This window comes from Dendropsophus ebraccatus, chromosome 5 (assembly GCF_027789765.1).
Source record: "Dendropsophus ebraccatus isolate aDenEbr1 chromosome 5, aDenEbr1.pat, whole genome shotgun sequence".
Classification (NCBI taxonomy): Eukaryota; Metazoa; Chordata; class Amphibia; order Anura; family Hylidae; genus Dendropsophus; species Dendropsophus ebraccatus.
The window spans coordinates 25,862,775-25,882,135 of record NC_091458.1 but is presented as its reverse complement, the minus strand read 5'-3'; the positions used below and the strand labels follow the sequence as shown (position 1 = coordinate 25,882,135).

Sequence of the window (19,361 nt, the reverse complement as noted above, 5' to 3'; positions counted from 1 at the left end):
GAGATAGATAGATAGATAGGAGATAGATAGATAGATAGGAGATAGACAGATAGATAGATAGATAGATAGATAGATAGATAGATAGATATATAGAAAGATAGGAGATAGATAGATAGATAGATAGATAGATAGATAGATAGGAGATAGATATGCAGTAAAGAGCTGTATATACTGTACATAGAGACACATAATAGAGCTGGGTGTTCCGGTGCCCGTTATATTCCCGGTATACGGTTGTGCAGCAGATACAGCCAGGAATGACACCCCGCAGCCTGCAGCCCCGGCACATGGCAGCACATGAGGGAAGAACAATGAGCAGCACTCACCTCGGAAGGCGGCAGCGGCTTATGCCCACACTACACCCGGTACTGTGCACAGCTGGCGGCAGGCTCCCCTCCTTGCTGCCATCCGCTGAGAGCTGTAGTCCAAGGAATCATGAAGAGTCCAGACAGTGCACACTGCCGGCCCCTCACACACTGCCGCACACTGCCGGCCCCTCACACACTGCCGCACACTGCCCTGCACACAGTGCACACTGCCGGCCCCTCACACACTGCCGCACACTCATTGGTCCTGAGGATGGAGGAGAACAACCACAACAGCTCCCTCCTCCTGCACATGTCACTCACACAGCGCTGTTAAGGTGGAACCAGCCACACTGACTCCAGGAATATAAAACATGTACATCCATCTATCTATCTATCTATCTATCTATCTATCTATCTATCTATTATATATTATCTATGTATCTCCTATCTATCTATCTATCTATCTATCTATCTATCTATCTCCTATCTATCTATCTATCTATCTATCTATCTATCTATCTATCTCATATCTATCTATCTATCTATCTATCTATCTCCTATCTATCTATCTATCTATCTATCTATCTATCTATCTATCTATCTATCTATCTATCTCCTATCTATCTCATATCCATCTATCTATCTATCTATCTCCTATCTATCTATCTATCTATCTATCTATCTCCTATCTATCTATCTATCTATCTATCTATCTATCTATCTATCTATCTATCTCCTATCTATCTATCTCATATCTATCTATCTATCTATCTATCTCCTATCTATCTATCTATCTATCTATCTATCTATCTATCTCCTATCTATCTCCTATCTATCTATCTATCTATCTATCTATCTATCTATCTATCTCCTATCTATCTATCTATCTATCTATCTCCTATCTATTTATCTATCTATCTATCTATCTATCTATCTATCTATCTATCTATCTCCTATCTATCTCCTATCTATCTATCTATCTATCTCCTATCTATCTATCTATCTATCTATCTATCTATCTATCTATCTCCTATCTATCTCCTATCTATCTATCTATCTCCTATCTATCTATCTATCTATCTATCTATCTATCTATCTATCTATCTATCTATCTATCTATCTCCTATCTATCTCCTATCTATCTATCTATCCCCTATCTATCTCCTATCTATCTATCTATCTATCTATCTATCTATCTCCTATCTATCTATCTATCTATCTATCTATCTATCTATCTATCTCCTATCTATCTATCTATCTATCTCCTATCTATCTCCTATCTATCTATCTCCTATCTATCTATCTATCTATCTATCTATCTATCTATCTATCTATCTATCTATCTATCTCCTATCTATCTCCTATCTATCTATCTATCCCCTATCTATCTATCTCCTATCTATCTATCTATCTATCTATCTATCTATCTATCTATCTATCTCCTATCTATCTATCTATCTATCTATCTATCTATCTATCTATCTGTCTATCTATCATCTATCTATCTCTGTCATTAATCAATCAATCAATCATGTATCTTTTGTCTCTCTCTCTCTCTCTCTCATATCTACCTATCTCATTTTTCTATCTGTCTGTCTATCTATCTTTGGGTTGACCCTCTATGAAGCAACTTGAGCCTCTCTCCTCAGGCGCTCCACCAGGTCTACCAGGAGCAGCTATTCAGCTTCCCGCCCTGCACATATATTTGTCAGGGGATTATTACACATCGCACAACATGACCAAACTGCAGTGTTGAATACAGCTAACATCCCGCTATCTCCCATTTGTCTTCCATCTACATCTTACCCATCACATCCTATTTATATGTCTCAGAGATTAGTAGACTATAATGCGGAGCAGGCTGCACTAGTTATAGCAGGGAAGAGGTGAGTGTAGTCTTAGCAACCAGTATATCCATATGTATGAGCAAGTAAGCAGAGTGGTGGTATGCTTCCCTGGCATTGCAGGGGTTAAAGTAGTCCTAGCAACACAAGAACACATCCAGAATACTGAAAGTCCCCGGTTACTGAGGAGTTTGTCTGTCAAAGTTTGTGGGAACTGCATGGAGCTGGTGGTGAAAGAGGTAAGAGATAGGTGAGCGACAGTATATAGCAATCTACTCACGTGATACCGAATACAAAGTAATAGAATAAGTTTCTGTCCCTTTCTACATCATCAAGAGACAAGTAGACAGTGTTATCCATACCAATATCATAAGGAAGAGAGACAGGGCAGCAGTACTAGCTGTGCTTCATAATTTCTACCAAGAAACAAAGAGCCAGTACTATCTCTCACTACATCATAAATAAGAGGGGAAAAGATGGCAATAGATGGCAAGAGTCAATACTATTTAAGTCTACATCATTTAAGGAGAAAATACTGAGGTAGTGCTATCTGCTGAGCATATACTGAGAAAAACAGGGAGACAGTACTATCTGTGCCTACATGATTTACTGGGGGAGACAGAAAGTAAACATAATCTGTACCTAAATTGTTTCTAGGTAGAAATAGGCAGGCAGTACTACTTGTACTTAAATGTTTACATAAAGAGACAGGGAGCAGGGGCATAACTACCACTATAGCAGCCATAGCAGTTGCTATGGGGCCCACCACATCAGGGAGGCCCCATTGCCTGCACCTGCAATACATTGGGCCCCTGAACTGTCATAATTTTCAGCACCAGATGGACAGCTTAGGGTCAGTCGGGAAGGAAGGGGGACCCAATTAAAAGTTTGCTATGGGGCCCAGCCATTTCTAGTTACGCCCCTGACAGGGAGCTAGTGCTATTTGTACCTACCATATATAATTTATAGAGAAAGCCAGGGAGACAGTGTTGTCTGTACATACATGATTAACAGGGAGATACAGGGAGGCAGCACTATCTGTACCTACATCATTTACAGGGATATACAGGGTGGCAGCACTATCTGTACCTACATCATTTACAGGGATATACAGGGAAGCAGCACTATCTGTACCTACATCATTTACAGGGATATACAGGGTGGCAGCACTATCTGTACCTACATCATTTACAGGGATATACAGGGTGGCAGCACTATCTGTACCTACATCATTTACAGGGATATACAGGGAGGCAGCACTATCTGTAACTACATCATTTACAGGGATATACAGGGAGGCAGCACTATCTGTAACTACATCATTTACAGGGAGATACAGGGAGGCAGCACTATCTGTACCTACATCACTTACAGAGAGATACAGAGGGGCAGCACTATCTGTATCTATAGCATTTACAGGGACCTACAGGGAGGCAGCCCTATCATAACCACATCATTTACAGGGAGAGACAGAGAGGCAGCACTGTCTGTACCTACATCATTTAGTGGGAGATACAAGGATGCAGCACTATCTGTACCTACATCATTTATAGGGAGATACAGAAAGGCAGCACTGTCTGTACCTACATCATTTACAGGGAGATACAGGGAGGCAGCACTATCTGTACCTACATTATTTACAGGGAGATACAGGGAGGCAGCACTATCTGTACCTACACCTTTTACAGGGAGATGCAGAGAGGCAGCACTATCTGTACCTACACCATTTACAGGGAGATACAGGGAGGAAGCACTGTCTGTACCTACACCTTTTACAGGGAGATACAGGGAGGCAGCACTATCTGTACCTACATCATTTACAGGGAGATACAGGGAGGCAGCACTATCTGTACCTACATCATTTACAGGAATATACAGGGAGGCAGCACTATCTGTACCTACACCATTTACAGGGAGATACAGGGAGGCAGCGCTATCTGTACCTACACCTTTTACAGGGAGATACAGAGAGGCAGCACTATCTGTACCTACACCTTTTACAGGGAGATACAGAGAGGCAGCACTATCTGTACCTACACCATTTACAGGGAGATACAGGGTGGCAGCACTATCTGTACCTATACCATTTACAGGGAGATACAGGGAGGCAGCACTATCTGTACCTACACCATTTACAGGGAGATACAGGGAGGCAGCACTATCTGTACCTACATCATTTACAGGGATATACAGGGTGGCAGCACTATCTGTACCTACATCACTTACAGGGAGATACAGGGAGTTACTACTTGTTGTTGTATCATATGTATATATATATATATATATATATATATATATATATATATATATATACACAGTGGTACCCTGGTTCTCGAACTTAATTGGTTCCAGAAGGTAGTTTGAGAACCGAGCAGTGTCTTCCCCTAGGAAATAATGTAAGTGTGTTTAATTGGTTCCAGCACCCACCAATAATTGCCTACAGTACCCATGTATTACATTGTATAGTGCCCAGTGTCATCTCTACAGGACTTTACAGAGCAGTACTATACTGTACAGGACATTACAGAGCAGCACTATATACTGTACAGGACTTTACAGAGCAGCACTATATACTGGGAGATGGTGGTGCGCTGCCTGTACTACTACTGCACTGTATATGCACTCCAGCAGTCTTATATAGTACTGTACCAGGGGCGTAGCTAATGTCTCCTGGGCCCTGGTGCGAGAGGCCAACTTGGGCCCCCCCCCCCTCCTTTCACGACCAAGTGATGCTATTGTTGTGTGTGTGTGTATACATATATATATATATATATATATATATATATATATATATACACACAGTGGTGCCTTGGATTATGAGCATAATTCGTTCCAGGACCGTGCTTGTAATCCAAATCCACTCTTAAACCAAAGCAAATTTTCCTATAAGAAATCATGTAAATGCAGACAATTGGTTCCACACCCCAAATATATTTATTATTCTGTACTGTACAGTAATGGAGAGGATGGGAAACACAAGGGCTGACAGAGACTGCAGGGAGGATGAAGGAATGAGCAGGACAGATGTGGGCACATACATGCAGCACTCACTGTCTGGGGAGAGAGGGGTTACAGCTATGGAGAGATTACCCCCCCCCCCACAGTCCTGTCCCCTGATGTAAGCCCCAGCCTGAAGGGGATCTGCTATGATTTGGAAGGTGTTTAGAGTACAGTGCTGTAGACCCCGCTATGCAGGCCATGCCCCTTCTCCACTCGCGCTCCCACCCAATACAGGAAGTTCTTAAACCAAAGCAATGCTCTTAAACCAAGTCACAATTTTGAAAAACTGTGAGCTCTTAAACCAAAACGCTCTTAAACGAAGTTACTCTTAAACCAAGGTACCACTGTATGTATATATATATATATATATATATATATATATATACACACACACACACACCAAGACAGATATTACCTATTACCGCCATACTGTTACCGACCAAATCCTGTATACTGAGACCAATATTACCAGTAATACCAGTATATAGGGAGGAAACATTACTGCCACACCACAACCACTACCATCACCACCATATCGTTACTGACCAAATCCAGTATACTAAATCACCTCATCCAGTCATATAGAGGTGGCCCCAGCTCTACACAGGCTATATACACCATATACATTACAGTGCAGTTATATCAGGTGACTCACATGGGACGTCTTCTCTGATCAGAGTTCTTTCCTTTTCATCTTCTTCTCCATCCGTCCTGGGCCGTTATGAGAACTTCTCCGAGCCACAAATCCACAGAATCTGCCAGACAGACATATTAGGCTCCTCACACTGACACCATCCTCATCTCTCTACACACTGCACATCTGTACTGTCCCCTTTACACCCTCATTTAGTAGGTAGCCCTGACTCTATGTGACCTCCTAATAATATATGCCCCCCTCTGTGTATTCCCTCTCCCCCTATGTTGCCCCCCCAACTAGATGGCCCCCTCTACCCCCTCCCTTATAGATGGCCCCCTCTACCCCCTCCCTTATAGATGGCCCCCTCTCTCCTCACCCTCCCTTATGGATGGTCCCCTCTCCCCCCACCCTCCCTTATAGATGGCCCCCTCTCCCCCACCCTCCCTTATAGATGGTCCCCTTCCCCCCCCCTCCCTTATAGATGGTCCCCTTCCCCCCTCCCTTATAGATGGTCCCCTTCCCCCCTCCCTTATAGATGGTCCCCTTTCCCCCCCTCCCTTATAGATGGTCCCCTTTCCCCCCCTCCCTTATAGATGGTCCCCTTTCCCCCCCTCCCTTATAGATGGTCCCCTTTCCCCCCTCCCTTATAGATGGTCCCCTTTCTCCCTCCCTTATAGATGGTCCCCTTTCCCCCCCCCCACCCTCATAGATGGCCCCTCTTCCCCCCCCTCATAGATGGCCCCTCTTTCCCCCCACCCTCATAGATGGCTCCTCTTTCCCCCCACCCTCATAGATGGCCCCCTCTTTCCCCCCACCCTCATAGATGGCCCGCTTTCCCCCCCCACCCTCATAGATGGCCCCCCCTTTCCCCCCCCCCACCCTCATAAATGCCCCCCTCTTCCCCCCCACCCTCATAGATGCCCCCCTCCTTCCCCCCCACCCTCATAGATGCCCCCCTCCTCCCCCCCCACCCTCATAGATGCCCCCCTCCTTCCCCCCCACCCTCATAGATGCCCCCCTCCTTTCCCCCCCACCCTCATAGATGGCCCCCTCTTTCCCCTCACCCTCATAGATGCCCCCCTCTTTCCCCCCACCCTCATAGATGCCCCCCTCTTTCCCCCCACCCTCATAGATGGCCCCCCTTTTCCCCCCCACCCTCATAGATGGCCCCCCCTTTCCCCCCCCCACCCTCATAAATGCCCCCCTCTTCCCCCCCACCCTCATAGATGCCCCCCTCCTTCCCCCCCACCCTCATAGATGCCCCCCTCCTTCCCCCCCACCCTCATAGATGCCCCCCTCCTTCCCCCCCCCCCTCATAGATGCCCCCCTCCTTTCCCCCCCACCCTCATAGATGGCCCCCTCTTTCCCCTCACCCTCATAGATGCCCCCCTCTTTCCCCCCACCCTCATAGATGCCCCCCTCCTTCCCCCCCCTCATAGATGCCCCCCTCCTTTCCCCCCCACCCTCATAGATGGCCCCCTCCTTTCCCCCCACCCTCATAGATGCCCCCCTCTTTCCCCCCACCCTCATAGATGCCCCCCTCCTTTCCCCCCACCCGTACAGGCTGATAAAAAAACAAAACTTAACTCACCTGACATCGCGCTTCCACGTTGATCCTCACTCCTTCGATCTGTCCCCGGCTGCTGCGCGGCTGCCGGGGGTGTCGTGTCTTATCCCCGGCAGCGTGCGCATCCCAGAACTCCCTGCGCGCCGGAAACCGGAAGTCAGGGCCCAAGGCGCGCAGGGATTTCTGGGATGCGCGCGCTGCCGGGGGTTCTGGGATGCGCGCGCTGCCGGGGGTAAGACGCGACACCCCCGGCAGCCGCGCAGCAGCCGTGGGAAAGACGGAGCCAGACTCTTGTGACCGCAAGCAAAACAATGCTTGCGGTCACAAGAGTGATTGATCGGGGGGCCCCGCGGCCCCCCTTGTGGCGGGCCCGGTCGCGGCGGCGACCCCCGCGACCACGGTGGCTACGCCACTGTACTGTACTATATGTGAAGCCTCACCACTGCTTAACTCGCCAGGTACAACCCACCATCCACGCTCCCAAAAACGTTCAGATACCGAAAACTTCAAGACTGGGGGCCCGAAAAGTGTTTGAGAACCGAGCAGAGTTTGAGAAACAAAGCACACTTTTCTTGAAAATACAGTTTGAGTTCCAAGCAGTTTGAAAACCGAGCAGTTCAAGAACCAAGGTACCACTATATATATATATATATATATATATATATATATATATATATATATATTGTTATCCTGTTGTTGCTGCTATATAAATTGTTCTGCAACCCTCCCAGAAATGGTATATAAATGCTCCCTAAGCACTATGCTGCTTGTAGATACAGAGACTATAGTAAGCCTCCCTATCCGTGAGAATCCTGATCACTGCATCGTTCCACCTTAAATAATCCTCTAGCGTGTGCCACTGAATTTCCCTCTCCTGAGACTTCCAACCAAATGTGTAAAATGTATCCATCCTATGACACCAACATATACCGCAGCGTTGTGCACACAATATAGTCACTGACACCAGCTCTTCCTCACTAATATAACACACATATAATATTATGTAGGAGGCAGTGGGGTGGGACAACCCCTTGTTGAGGTCAAGCTACCATTAAAGTGTCCCGTTTATATGTCCAACAGCTTCAAGTGATTTGTCATGTTCAAATTCCCTGCAGCGCCACCACAGGGGAAACAGAGTACTGCACGGTTCTTGATTCAATCAATGAGATGTATGTGTAATACATGGACATGCCGGGTCCTCCAGGGAGAGAGATGCTCTTTGAAGCTGCTCTCTGCTATTATTAATAGATGAGGATCCTGAACGTGGAGCGCCCCATGGTCAACTCAGAATATATTAATATAGTAATTAAAAATGAGGTTTCTAAATTAGACAAGGGCAATTTTAGGGAGAAGTTTGTAGTGATTGCCTATCTCATCTAGGGGTGCAGTATAATGTGCTAATAGGAGCAGCGGAGGAAACCTATATGCTGTATGGAGCTGCACATTAAGTTGTTATTTTTCATTCCAGGGATTAAGCTGCATAAACTCTATTTAATGCCCCAGCCTGAAACTCATTAAACCACTGTAGAGGGATTGCGCTAAAGCCTATAATTGGACGCCTTATGTTTCTGTTTGCGTTGCTTTCTAAATGTTTTTTTTTCTTCTTCTGTAGTGAACATGGACAATCAATTCTTATGTTATCACGCTGCGTCCTTATACGTGGGAGCCGGTTTAACTGTTTGCTAACTGCAGGCTGCCGAAACGTTGCCAAGTGGAAATATAACAGAGACGTTTCAGTCATAATTGCCACAAAGACGATAAATTAACTGATACAATAGATACGGTATAACTAAATACAAAAATACAACTACTATAATACTGCCCCTCCGTACAAAAATGTAACTACTATAATACTGAATCCTATTTTCAAGAATATAACTACTATAATCAAACAAAGGAGAAAAAAGGAGCTTACACTCACCGCAAATTGCTGCGAATCAATCCGTTTATTCAGTCTCGACAGACACTGTCGAGACTGAATAAACAGATTGATTCGCAGCGATTTGCGGTGAGTGCAAGCTCCTTTTTTCTCCTTGGTTGGATTGTACTTGTTCTCCAGTAGCTGTTGCACCTCCATGCTGCTCTCCGTTGCCTAGATTCCTCATGTGGATGATCCTAGCTCATGGGTATATAGCAGACACTTTACGGACTCTGGTGCTAACTCAGAACTGCTCCACTAGCTATAACTACTATAATACTGTTAATACTATAATACTGCTCCTATATACAAGAATATAACTACTATAATACTGCCCCTATATACAAGAATGTAACTACTATAATACTGCCCCTATATACAAGAATATAACTACTATAATACTGCCCCTAAGTACAAGAATATACTACTATAATACTGCCCCTATGTACAAGAATATAACTGCTATAATACTGTTCCTATATACAAGAATATAACTACTATAATACTGCCCCTATATACAAGAATATAACTACTATAATACTGCCCCCTATATACAAGAATATAACTACTATAATACTGCTCCCATATACAATAATATAACTACTATAATACTGCTCCTATATACAAGAATATAACTACTATAATACTACTCCTATATACAAGAATATTACTACTATAATACTGCTCCTTACGTAAAGCAATATATAGTATACAGTATACTTCAATACTGGTGGGAGGTAACTAGTTATCTATTGTATGTGTAGTCGTGCCCCAGTTGTGCGTATAATGTGTAGATGTAAGATGAATGACTGTGAGCTCTACAGGTGAATGTTTTAAAAAGTTATTTGTAGGAGAAAACAATGCAGAGTTGTGACAGGATGGAGAAGACCAGGCAGAAGAAGACAAGAAGATTATATTCCTTTAAAGAAGAAAAGAACGTGTCATCCTATTCCCTTCTGTCTGTTACCGATGAAGTAGCGTTAGCATAAAAGAACCCTGCTATCTACCGATACCTGGGATATTTATGGGAGTTCTACCTCTAGGAAAGAAGCCCCTCTATGCTTTTACAATGCAGTCATCATTACCACTATGATAAATAAAGTGGTAACTGCATTGTGGGGAGGGCATGGGGGGTTCACTTATTAAATAGATATAGGGGGCCTATATTAAAGGAGTCTGGTGAAAATTTTTATTAAAGTATTATATTGTCCCCCAAAAGTTATACAAATCACCAATATACACTTGTTACGGGAAATGCTTATAAAGTGTTTTTTCTCTGCACTTACTACTACATCAGGGCTTCACTTCCTGGATAACATGGTGATGTCACTTCCTGGATAACATGGTGATGTCACTTTCTGGATAACATGGTGATGTCACTTCCTGGATAACATGGTGATGTCACTTCCTGGATAAAATGGTGATGTCACTTCCTGGATAACATGGTCATGTCACGACCCAACTCCCAGAGCTGTGCGGGCTGTGGTTGCTGGAGAGGATGATGGCAGAGGGATGCTCAGTGTCCCTCCAGTGCCCTGTGTCCCTCAGTGTCCCCCTGCCATCATCTTCTCCAACAGCTTCAGCCCGCACAGCTCTGGGAGTCGGGTCGTGACATCACCATTTTATCCAGGAAGTGACATCACCATGTTATCCAGGAAGTGACATCACCATGTTATCCAGGAAGTGAAGCCCTGATGCAGTAGTAAGTGCAGAGAAAAAAACATTTTATAATTATTTCCTGTAATAAATGTATATTGGTGATTTGTATAACTTTTGGGGGGCAATACAATACTTTTATAAAAAATTTCGCCGGACTTCTCCTTTAAGGATAGTACTTTAGAAAAAAAAAAAACTTTTAAGAGGTCGCCTGATGTAGAAATCCCACTTTAATTCCTATAGATAAGTGAATAGATTAGCCTCTGAATGCTGATCTCTTTGATTGCCGATCCTCATTTACTGATCCTTTTACCCGGCTCTGTAATCCTGCGGCCAGGTCTGCACAAGCTATTAGCTAAGTCTGTTAGAATGGAGCGATCAGGTGATGAATGATATTGCTAGCCCTATTACATATAGGCCTGTGCGGCCGATAATCAGCCCATGTAATAGTCAGGCCATAAAGAGGTGCCGTCATGAAGCAAAGAAGGTATAAACTGATGTGTACCATATACATATCTCGGAAACCGTAACACAACATCTTATAAGATGGATCTTCAAATGTTGAAGCAGGTACAAATCTTATAGATATAAAACCCAAGAAGAAGGTTTAGTGGATAATAGAATATAAAGAATAGAGACAATGGAGTCACCAAGGTTTATTTTTTCATGGACTATGGTCACAAGTTTGTCTTTACCTGAAGGAACGGCTCTCCCGGATACTCCGAATGGAGGAGAAAAGCTTTTATCTTGCATTTGCCGTCTAATAACATGGCTTTTAGTATAAAAATGGAATTCAAGTAAAGATTACCAGCATATGTCAAGAGTGTATAGGGAAATGAATGAAAGGTAACCTCATGTGCCTCTTCTCCGACTGCTTCGACCAGAGGATCGGATAGGGTAAACAGCAAACTAATACACTGTAATATTAGGATATAATGGACGGCTAATAGGGATTCGCTTTCTATGCCTTTTAATGGAGTTACGGAAGCGGAGCAGCTCGCTGTTCTGTGCTGCTCACCCAAGTCTCATTAAAGTCAATGGGAGTTATTGTGTAGTCTCCCTGTTCTCTGTGTAGTCTCCCTATTGTAGATGGTCCTCTATGTAGTCTTCCTATAGTAGATTCCCCTTCTGTGTAGTCCTACTATAGTAGATGGCCCTCTGTGTAGTCCCACTATAGTAGATGGCCCTCTGTGTAGTCCACCTATAGTAGATGGCCCCTTGTGTAGGTCTTTCTACAGTAGATGGCCCCCTGTGTGGTCTCCCTATAGTAGATTGTGCTCCTGTGTAGGTCCCCTTTAGTAGGTGGCTCCCTATGAAGTCTCCCTATAGTAGATGGCTCCCTGTGTAGGTCCCCTTTAGTAGATGACCCTTTGTATAGTCTCCCTATAGTGAATGGCACTGTGTAGTTCCCCTATAGCAGATGGACCCCTGTGTAGTCCCCTCTTTAGCAGATGGCGCTCTGTGTAGTCCCCATATAGTAGATGACCCTCTGTATAGTCTACCTATAGTAGATGACCCTCTGTGTAGTGCCCCTATAGTAGATGACCCCCTGGATAGGTCTTCCTATAGTAGATAACCCTCTGTGTAGTTCCCCTATAGTAGATGATCCCCTGGGTAGGTCTTCCTATAGTAGATGACCCTCTGTGTAGTCGCCCTATAGTAGATGGCCCCATGTGTAGGTCTTCCTATAGTAGATAGCCCTCTGTGTAGTTCCCCTATAGCAGATGGACCCCTGTGTAGTCCCCTCTTTAGCAGATGGCGCTCTGTGTAGTCCCCATATAGTAGATGACCCTCTGTATAGTCTACCTATAGTAGATGATCCTCTGTGTAGTCCCCCTATAGTAGATGACCCCCTGGATAGGTCTTCCTATAGTAGATGACCCTCTGTGTAGTTCCCCTATAGTAGATGATCCCCTGGGTTGGTCTTCCTATAGTAGATGACCCTCTGTGTAGTCCCCCTATAGTAGATGACCCCCTATGTAGGTCTTCCTATAGTAGACGACCCTCTTTGTAGTCCCCCTATAGTAGATGGCCCCATGTGTAGGTCTTCCTATAGTAGATAGCCCCCTGTGTAGTCTCCCTATAGTAGATGATCCCTGTGTAGTCCCCCCTTTAGCAGATGGCCCTCTGTGTAGTCCACATATAGTAGATGACCCCCTGTATAGTCCCCCTATAGTAGATGATCCCCTGGGTAGGTCTTCCTATAGTAGATGACCCTCTGTGTAGTCCCCCTATAGTAGATGACGCCCTGGATAGGTCTTCCTATAGTAGATGACCCTCTGTGTAGTTCCCCTATAGTAGATGATCCCCTGGGTAGGTCTTCCTATAGTAGATGACCCTCTGTGTAGTCGCCCTATAGTAGATGGCCCCATGTGTAGGTCTTCCTATAGTAGATAGCCCTCTGTGTAGTCCGCTATAGTAGATGGCCCCATGTGTAGTCCCCACTCAGCTGATGGCCACATGCAGTTTTTTTTTAAAGGGACTGTAACACTTTAACTCCATTGCGCTGTCTACTGTAATCTGAGGAAGCCTGAAATCTAACCCTATTCCATGCTTTGCACTACAGCCCGGCTTCTTCATATTATCTGCTTTCTACATGGAAAACATTACCAAAAATGCATTGCACATATTGCAGATTACAGCTTGTAGATTGCTAATAAACAAGCAGCTCTATAGGAAGACGATCAAGGATTGTCCCTATATAGCGCCACGATGAGGAGGAACCTGTAGCTACATGTGAGGCGGTGTCACAGAGCCGGGGACACTGGACTATAATCATAGCAGCACAGACCTGAAGTCGCAGATGACCAGAGATTCGCTTCCCCCCCCAAGCCAATGCTTTATTGTTTCCTTGGCAACCAAATGAAGAAAAACACCGCCGACCGCCGCTAAATCCGTATATTAAAGATGAAAATACAGGAAATGAAATGAAGCATTAAGAAACGTGTTGGGAAGCCGCTGCATCTGGACCCGGGGATTTAGGTAGAAGATGATAATCTGAGGAGACTAGAAGGTGACATTTAATATTTCTCTGTTTCTTCACAAAGAAAGAGTCTGCGGAAGAACATTAGGTCATCGCAACCACCCCGACCTGTGATGAGCGGGAAAGTAAAAGCTCTGACTTATGCCCCGCTCTACTCTATCTCCTACACATTCATATAATAGGAGACCAAAGGACGAGGCACATGATACCTAATGCATCCAGCCATGGAATTCTAGCAGGGCAACCTCAGCCGGATCCAGTTCTGTTGAGTACTGAAGAGGGTTCTAGGACCCGTAACTAGAGAAGAGCGAAGTTACAGCAAGTTCAGGTTTGCGAAACCCAGAATTCTCGGCAATTTGTCTCCAGCCACCGGGAGTCAAAGCTTTCACTTTCCTAAAGTGTTGCATTGCATTGGCATTGTTGGCGTGCCACCACTTCTTCATTCTGCCAAATGTTGGGGGTAGAGATGAGCCAAACTATAGTAAGTTCGGGTTTGTGAAACCTTAAATGCTCAGCATTTGACTTCCAGTGGATGGGGAAGATGGACACAGCCCTAGGGATGGACACATCGGGAGTCAAATGCCGAGCATTCAGGGTTTTGCCGACCCAAACTTACTGTAGTTTGGCTCATCTCTACCCTCCAATAATCGTCAGAATGAAGAAGTGGTGGCACGCCAACAATGCCAATGCAATGCAACAATATAGGAAAGTAAAAGCTTCGACTCCCTGTGGTTGGAGTTAAATGAAGAACATTCAGGGTTTCGCTGACCCAAACTTACAGTAGTTTCATTTATCTCTACTCCCAACGATCAGCAGAATGAAGAAGTGGTGGCACACCAACAATGGTATACCAAGAGCAGCTGAAAAGCAGCAATTGTGGTAAGCTCAAACGGACAATGTGCACTGGGTCCTATGTTGAAGCAAGGAGAAAAGGCAAGCGGGCCGACTCCCGGTAACCAACAATGGTACCTCCTCCATGTACAAGGATGTAGGAAAAGGTTTGTCCTCCATTTTTGGGTGATTAGAACCCCATTGATGTACTAGTTTCCCCCCTTTTTGTGGAGGGGACAACCTTCCGAGTGAGAATAAACCTTTACCTACAAAACTTCATATATGTTACCTTTAGATACCCATCTGCCCTACATACATGCACATGGGTTTGACTGATATTTCAATAAGAGGAGATAAGTGACTTCCAGATATCACTGGTTTCTTTTTGGACGGTCCAAGTACTGTACTCATTATTGCCCAAGTCCATAAAAAATTGCAGGGTGATAAAAAATAAATAAATAAATAGCTTAATCAAAAAGTCCACCAGGGCATGGTGTCCAGGAAGTCTTCAAAGAAAAATGGGACCACATAAACCATCAACACTCCTTTGGACCATAAGGTTCTTGCAAGAGTTGGGAACTGAGGGCCACCAAAGCTTAGGCATTTGAATACCAGTGCAGCCCTACGAAGTCTGGGAAAACATGGACACAGTCCAAAGCCAATGACTGTATCCATGTTTTCCAGGCAGCCCTAGGGCTGCATCCAACTTTGTCAGCCACCGGACTTGAGCATGCTGGAGTTGACCCCATCTTTAGAAGAGTTCAAAATGCTCCTGGCTTCCACTATTGTGCCCAACCAGTGAATCATAAAATAAGGTCGTAGTCTCCAGATCAGGAGGGTCTAGAAGCAGAAGGTCTAGAAGCCCTAATAAAGCATCCCTTGGCTGGGTCCTTCCTGGAGGGATATCTGGCTAGTCCTGTGTTTCGAGACTCTTCAATGAGGCTCCACGGGCTCTTCTTTTGCAAATTCATGTTTCCCAGGCGGCCATGCATCTAGGATTTCACTGTATTGAGCGCTTTCACTAGCAGCCGCCAGTGTTATCATTTGGCTGGTCTCCCTGAGATCAGCGATCTGTTTCTCTTATGGCTCTACTAGGCATTGCTCCCACCTAGCCAGAATCCTGCTCCACACTGATGAGGGGCAACACCCTGAAACAGCTGTATGTGGATGGTTACCTGGCCTGGGTTTTTCCCTTGTCATTACATTGACTTATAGGGCCACTTAATATGGCGGTTTCCTTACAGGAGCCACCCTTGGCTGGTTCCTTCCCGGAGGGATATCTGGTTAGTCCATGAGGCTCCACGGGCTCCTCTTTTGCATAATAAAGCATATAGACAGGGTTCATCCTTATGAGACAAAGCTAAGATAGAACCATAACAGCTAGAAATCTCCTAATTCTGCCATTAAGTAGTGTGACAACCCGCAGCCCTAATCTCCCCCTCCAGGACCATCACTCTTCATATTCCGGCAATGACTTGGATTATGAGTCGCTGGAGGCGTCTTTCCGTGCACGGTTACGGGATAACAGCTCCGGTGATGCTGTAGTAAAAGATATCCCGTTCCTATAATGAAGGGCTTTTCATCTGCAGATTGTCAGATCTCCTGTGCGGCACATCCTCGCTGAAGAGCTGTTTAACACTACATTGCTTTATAAATGAACGGACTTGGCAACAGTCTCCCTCGTCTCCATCTGTCTGCTTTTCTAAGGTTCAGGAGCTTTGATGCTCATTACTAAAGGAGGTTTTTACTAGAATCAGATGTCCTGACAAAGTTGTGCCACGAATTATCTACTACATAACGTCTCCCCCCGAGGCCTCGCCTCATTTCACAGATATGCAGATGTTCGCCCTGTCTTAAAGGGGTAGTTCAATCAAAAAAAAATCTTTCAAATCAACTGGTCTAAGCAAGTGACACAGATTTGTAATTTACTTCTATTGAATAATCTCAAGTCTTCCAGTACTTATCAGCTGCTATATGTGGTGTATTCCTTCCAGTCTGACACAGTGCTCTCTGCTGCCACCTCTGTCCAAGTCAGGGACTGTCCAGAGCAGCATAAATCCCCATAAAAAAAACTCCTTCTCTCCAGACTGGAAAGAATACACCACTTTCTGCAGGACACAAAGTAGCTGATAAGTACAGGAAATGGGAGATTTTTTAAATAGAAGTAAATTACAAATCTTTGGCACTATCTGGGGAAAAATAAACAGCCACCCAGTGTCGGACTGGCCCACCAGAGGACTGGAGGACCCTCCGTTGGGCCCCCAGCTGTACAACCTGTACTAACACTAACTAACATGTCTTTTCCCACTGGTTTTTCAATGGTGGCCCCCCAGGATCATTTCCTCTGGTGGGCCCCAGATACCCCAGTCCAATGCTGCCGCCATCATGTCTTCTACAGTGACCCCCACCCCCACCCCGTCTAGTATTTTGTTATCAACAATGGTCCCTTTCCTCTGTGTTGCTTACTACATTGTTCCTATTGTGTTTTTGTATTGCATAGCAAATAGAACTAGAGTCCAGGTAACTTCAGCACCCAAATGGTGTCTATTCATGCAAATACAAAAAAAATTCTGGTTACTTTTTTTTATTAACTTTTTTTCTGAGAAAATTCAATTTTTCTGTACCCATTAGTGGGTAAAGTTCACTACCTATAGTTAACCCATTTAAAGGGGTTATCCAGCGAAAATCTTTTTCTTTCAAATCAACTGGTTTCAGAAAGTTATATAGATTTCTAATTTACTTCTATTTAAAAATCTTAAGTCTTCCCATACTTATGAGCTGCTGTATGTCCTGCAGGAAGTGGTGTATTCTTTTCATTCTGACACAGTGCTCTCTGCTGCTACTTCTATCCATGTCAGGAAATGTCCAGAGCAGGATAGGTTTCTATGGGGATTTGCTACTGCTCTGGACAGTTACTGTCTCAGCCAGAGATGTCAGCAGAGAGCAAAAGAAAACAACATCTGCTGCAGAACATACAGCAGCTGATAAGTATGGGAAGATTTGAGATTTTTAAATAGAAGTAAATTACAAATCTATATAACTTTCTGAAACCAGTTGATTTGAAAGAAAAAGATTTTCGCTGGAGTACCCCTTTAATTATTTGCAGCTAGCTCCCCCTAGTGGCAACTTCAGGCAAACAAAATGTTATTACTTCTCTCCATGATAGTTTAAGAAAATATCCGTTTGGTGTCGGGACTGTCTTAACACCTCATAGTATATACGATATAGTTTGCTTTACGCTGCATATATACATGCAAATGTCTGTAATGTTACGGACAGCAGCTTTATCCTGACTATCTGATAGCCATAGATCTCACCCAGCGGCACAGCAAAGGCTTCACGTTTCCCATCGACTTAATTTCATCTTATTTAATAGTAAAATCCCATCAGCAGTAATGGCTCTCCGGGCCTGGAGAAAGCGCACTTTGCCAGAGGCTATTTGCCTTCAGCCTTCTGAATCCGTCTCTATCCTCCTTGCCTGTAAGCCATTGCTACGAGCTGTCAGAAGATCCCTATGTTTAAAGAATAAAATGTGCACTGAAATTTCCATAATTTCCGCGCTATATGATATGCCGATCTTTGATTTCCATTACTTATAGAGTGATAGTCGCCAAGGTCATATGAAGGTCATGGCTACCTCCTAACCGGGGAGCCAGAATTCTTGTATATCAGTAAAATCCCGCAGAGCGGCATAGAAATCATTTGTAGACTATTAGCTTACTGACCTCTGAAAAAATGTGCAAAATTATGTCTTGTCTGCAAGAAGCAGGCGTATTGGAGATGCTGCGGCTATTAGAAGTCATCTCATGTCTCTGCAGAGTCATTACGTGTCTCTGTCTTGTAGTAGAAACAGTTTTCTAAAATCTTAGTAAATCACTAATTCTTGTAGGATTATATAAAAGAGTTTTTCATCATATAAATGGAAGAAGTCGTCCGTATTGGAAAGCTGCTTTTTCTTCTTAAAGGGGTTGTTCACCAAATTTTTCTTTTCTTTCATATCAACTGGGGCTAGAAAGTGCCAGAGATTTGTAATTTACTTCTATTAAAAAATCTCCAGTCTTCCCGTACTTATCAGCTGCCGTATGTCCTGTGGGTGGTGTATTCTCTTCAGTCTAGAGAGCAGGAGAGGTTTTCTATGGGGATTTGCTACTGCTCTGGACAGTTCCTGACATGGACAGAGGTGGCAGCAGAGAGCACTGTGTCAGACTGCAGATAATACATCACGTCCTGCAGAACATACAGCAGCTGATAAGTAGTGGAAGGCTTAAGATTTTTTATAATAGAAGTAAAAAAACAAATCTCTGGTACCAGTTGATTGGAAAGAAAAAAAAATGGTGAACAACCCCTTGAAAAGGATTATCCAGCATTAGAAAGAGGACAGCAACTTTACACAGTTGGGCCATGTTCACACGGGGTAGCAGAAAAGATCACTCCGCCGGTACTGCAGTACTGGCCGGATGATCTTTAGCGCTGCCAAGTTCTGATGTGGGCACATCCGTGCGCACCCGCATCAGAACTCCCCACTGCACACTATGCAGCGAGCGGCCGAAGCCGCATCATGCCTGAGGTGTTTTTTTAACAGCGTTTGGTCACATACTTTACAGCAAGCCTCATGAC

At 44.4% G+C, this 19,361-nt stretch overlaps 1 protein-coding gene across 11 annotated transcripts in view; it reads right to left on the bottom strand.

The window, feature by feature from the left end:
- The window catches only part of DLG2 (discs large MAGUK scaffold protein 2), an 818,767-nt gene that overhangs the window by 97,357 nt on the left and 702,049 nt on the right, over window positions 1-19,361 (bottom strand). Inside the window, exon 1 of one of the 11 annotated variants that reach the window (XM_069969712.1) lies at window positions 327-384. The exons of the other annotated variants lie outside the window; for them this stretch is intronic. The gene's annotated coding sequence lies outside the window, so the exon portion shown is untranslated. Of the gene's footprint in view, window positions 1-326; window positions 385-19,361 lie in introns of those variants that run through there. 11 annotated transcript variants of the gene reach the window in all.